Source organism: Euphorbia lathyris, chromosome 2 (assembly GCF_963576675.1).
Source record: "Euphorbia lathyris chromosome 2, ddEupLath1.1, whole genome shotgun sequence".
Lineage (NCBI taxonomy): Eukaryota > Viridiplantae > Streptophyta > Magnoliopsida > Malpighiales > Euphorbiaceae > Euphorbia > Euphorbia lathyris.
Window position 1 is genome coordinate 129498437 of NC_088911.1, and position 4696 is coordinate 129503132.

The window sequence follows — 4696 nt, forward strand, 5'->3', positions numbered from 1 at the left end:
AAACACGTGGTTACGTCTCTTGATAGATCCAAAAGATCTCGTCGTAATCCAAAAATCGAGACACGAACCCACGCGAATAAAAGGGAACGAGTCATTGTCAATAACGAATGAGTGAACCAGAAGAATAACTCATACCACGTCTAAAAACCGAGATGCGTTCGAAGGATATCAAAACCGGAACTGATGCATCTCGTAAAATAACGAGGCACGAGTTACTCCGAAAGGACAATCCAATTTGATCGATATCATAGTCACTAGATGTGGATACATCAAAACGAACTGTATTGTCTGATGGATGATTTACTTTTTCCGCAATAATCGACGGCATCACGCGTCCCCCGGACCGCAATGTGAGCCCCAAACCAAAATCCTAAGAAAGAGACTTGGACCATCGAGTGTGTGGAGGAATAAGGGTGGAAGAGAGATGTTGTGATATGTGTAATTACACTGATGTTTGTTCTTCTTATCTTATATATCCGTAAATAAATAAACGCACACACCAGGAATCATGCATACATACTAATGGATGTCGTTCGCGCAGACTTCATCATTAAGCGGTTGTGGTTTCGCGAGAGTAACCGGCTAGTCAGGCAGTTTGATCAGCTACACATTGACAATTCTGAATCGGCAGTTGTGGCTTCTGAATCATCTTCGTCCGAGTATACTCAGTCTTCTGCCAGTATGTCTGCGACGTGGTGCGAGCGCCTAGCAGCAGTCGGCGCGCGCCCGACGACAGTTGGACGTGCGCCCGATGGCCGCTGGGCGCGCACGCCCGACAGCCGTTGGGCGTCCCAACCAAGTTGGGCGTAGGCCCAAAATATTTTGGGCGTAGCCCGACGCCCGTCGGGCTACGCCCAATTTTTTTGGGATCCGTGCCTATAAAAGGCACGGATCCCCATGCATTGAAGGGATGGAGGATTTTTTGGGAGCTTCTCACTCTAAAACATTTTTTAGAGAGAGAGTTATTTTTTGGGAAAAAACATTTTTTTTCCTAAAAGTTAAAATTTTACCGAAAACACAAAAAACACCGGAAAATCACGATTCGTGGAATCAACCGACTTCAACTGTCAATACCGATCTTGATGTATTATCCGAGGACTAGACTCGTTTTATTTTATTTAATTTATTTTCTTTATTTATTTATTTTTATGTTATAGTTTTATTTATTGAGTTAATTATTTATTTATCATGTTTTATTTAATTTTCCGTATTTATTTAATCTTTGTCTCGTATTAAATAAACATTCGATTTTGTTTTGAAATAAAAAACCTCGTTTGAACATCCCAATATGAACCGTGATCCAATTCAAAGGTAGTTCGGGATTAAAAAACGTTGTAATTATAAGTTTTGGAAAATATTTCTAAATAACGTTTTAAAATAAAACATCGTTTTAGGAGTCTCCGTTGTAGATACTTATTTTGTCCGCGGATAAATTATCATATTTTGTGATTTTACCATTTTTTTAACCAATTTATTTCATAAATATTTTTATTATGGATAGTTACTTAATAAACTAATATTTACGAAAAGAAACTGAAATTATGTATATAATCCCTATAATCGATTAAATATTTATGTTATAAAAATTAATTCGATTGATTAAGATGTTCGTTATTAATTAAAGGAATGTTATTTCTTTAATTAAATATGAATAAAATAATATTTAATTTTATTAATAGAATTATAGTAAAATTATAAACACAAACCCATTATGAATTCTGAAATATAACAACCAAATAATACTCAAAAACAATACAAGCTCAAATACGTTCTGTTGGTTCTCTATAAAGGAGGGCAAGCAGGGATTCTCCATCTTCAACGTCCTTTCTTAGTGTCTTTCTTCAACAAGGTTTGAGTTCTGGTTCTTTTTTCTTTATAATCTTTGTTTTCTTCTCTTCTTCACATTTTCTTCTTCTTAAACTGTCTTATCTCCTCCATTTTCATCCTTTTCTTCTGCTTAATATTTTTTTCAGATCTGGTTCTGTTTTTATTTTCTTCGTATGCAACCTTTTGTTCTTCTTCATCTTTAATTCCTCTTCTTCTTTTATTCCTCTTTCAAGCCAGGTTCTGGTTTGGACTCTCAAGGCCAGGTTCTGGTTTTGAGTTATGTCCATCTTTAATCTATCTCCAAGCCAGGTTTTTTTAGTAGAATTTCTATTTACCATTCTTAAATTTTCCTCTTTTCTTTCTCTTAAGCTGTCTTCAAACCAAGATATGGTTTTCAAGAGGAGTTCTATAAAAAAAACAGAGCACCCTTCTTCCCTCTTGAAGTTCCCTTTTGCACCCATTACATCCTCATTGAACTCCACCCTCCTGTAAAAAATAAATCAATACCATCCCAAAATAAACCACAGCAAAAAAGGAAGCTTCTACGCAAATACAGAAGCAAAAGCAAACTTGATCCCTCTCAATGGCTACCTTCCACACAATAAAAACTCAATTTTTGAAACCAAAAATCATCCATTTATCTACTCTATGCTAAGAATTAGAAAACAGAGCACAAAAAAATCGAAAATGTTAACAGAGAAAGAACAGAAATTCCAGAAAAAATTAGGAAGAAACAAGTGATAATAACCCCAATAGAATCGGACGAGCCAAACGGAAACTAGAGGAAGAAGCTTACCTCTGGCACGATTTAAACGATACGATGAGAAGCAGGATCCTCGCCGTGTAACTGGAAACGGCACCGTGATGAGGCGCAGATCGGAATGACAAACAGGAGTAGGCGGAGGTCGAGAAGCTGGCAGCGACTGCCATGGGATCTATCTTCGAATATCGAAAAAAAGAGTGAGAAGGAGAGTGGTGGCTGGGGCAAAGTATCATCGGAAGCCATAGCGGCTATGGGAGCTCTGATCTTCAGTTTTTGAGAGAAGAGAAGAGAAAGAAAAGGACGAAGAGAAATGGAGAGGCTAGAAAGTGATTAGGGTTAATCCTAATCCTAAAAAGAGGGTTTTTAATCCAAATTTTAACATGAGCCATTGATCAAGATTAATTCCTGATTTAAAGAGCTGGGCTAAATCCAAGGCCCGTTTCACCTTCCTCATTAATGGACCAGACCAGGTATGTATTCCAAGCCCAACTTGTTTTGTTCATTTGCGCCTGCATACACTTTTGTTAATTAGTTTAGTTTAAATCTTTGTCTAAATTACTATTTTTTGTACTATGTGGATGTAACATAATTTTATTGATTAGTTAGACTCTTCATTAGTTAAGATTTAATTTTATTAGCTTAATGTTTATTACTTTAAGCTTCGATTCGATTAATGTAGTTCAATTTAATAGTTTTGCATATTAATTACCCCTTCCGATAATTACCGGCTCAATCCACACGCCTATATTCTAGGGGTATGAAATCGGTTTAGAGATAAAAATTAATTAAGATGAAACGACTTAATTCGTACGCCTATGTCGTAGGGGTATAAAATCGGTCCAAATAAATTTAATTAAACAAATCGGCTCAAACCATACGCCTATGTTCTACGGGTATGAAATCGATTTAGAGATAAAAATTAATTAAAATGAAATGACCTAATTCGTACGTCTATATCATAGAGGTATAAAATCGGTCAAATAAATTTGATTAAAATAAAACGGCTCAATCCTTACGTCTATGTTTTAGGGGTATGACGATACCCGAAATAAATTAATTAATAAACAAACGGCCTAATTCATACGTCTATGTTATAGGAGTATGAAATCGGTCAGAACAAGATTAATCAAGCCGCTCCACTTATGCGCTTATATCATAAGGAAAAGATATAATAATAGTTGATTAGACAAATAGTTAACACAAAAATCACATCTTTTACTACCAATATTTGGACGGGGTAGGGTGATTAATTAAGTTTTTCTTCCCTACACGTAACCGACAAACGAACCTAAAACCTCAATTTCGCAGACCCCCTTATCCGTAGAAATTCAATCATTTCCGGTGTCCAATCACGCCTTAATTCTGATTGGTGGCGACTCTAAAAAATAGTTTTAATTAGGAAAAACTATTAATCGATTTAGCTTCCGGCGTTCGTGCTCGAAAAATCCGGTAGCGACATCCGTTATAGACTATGATCCAATTTGGGTAGTTCGGAGGTCCAAAACGATAGAATAGATCTAATCTAAAGTGTTTAAATAAATCTGGAAAGTATAGGGACTGCTGTTGATATTCTGCCTTTTCTGTCACTAACAGCAGGTTAGCGACGGATTTTCCGTCGGTAATCTGCTGGAATCCGAAAATCCCTCTTTTAACAATCTCTTCTCAACTTTTTGATATTTCTACTTGTATATATATGTATATAACTATGTAATATATTTTTAAAAATTACTTTTGAGTCCTATAACTATTAATTATATATTATGTAGCTATTTATTTCATATTTGGGACTTAATTCATTGTTGACTTAGTTTTGTAAAGTATTATATGTGTATATATATATATAGTTTTGGCTCATTTAAAGTTATATTAGCTATTATTTAGGGTGGAAGTTATCTTCCATATTTTTATTACTTAAAACCATTTGAAATTAAAACGTATAATATTTAGTAGTTTTCGTTTTCTTTATTACATCGTATAGTATCTTTTACTTGTTTTTATATATAGATATATTCTTATTTTTAGATAAAAATGTATATATATATATATATATATATATATATATATATATATATATATATATATATATATGTATTTTCACTCTATTTT

The 4696-nt window shown here is 34.4% G+C and overlaps 1 long non-coding RNA gene across 1 annotated transcript; it reads right to left on the reverse strand.

Moving 5' to 3' along the window:
• Positions 1 to 1648: 1648 nt before the first annotated feature.
• On the reverse strand, positions 1649 to 2943 carry LOC136219934 (uncharacterized). Its single transcript, XR_010684334.1, has 2 exons — positions 2624 to 2943; positions 1649 to 2313 (listed from the first exon to the last, which is right to left on the reverse strand). It is a non-coding gene; the product is annotated as an uncharacterized lncRNA (long non-coding RNA).
• Between the last annotated feature and the right edge of the window lie 1753 nt (positions 2944 to 4696).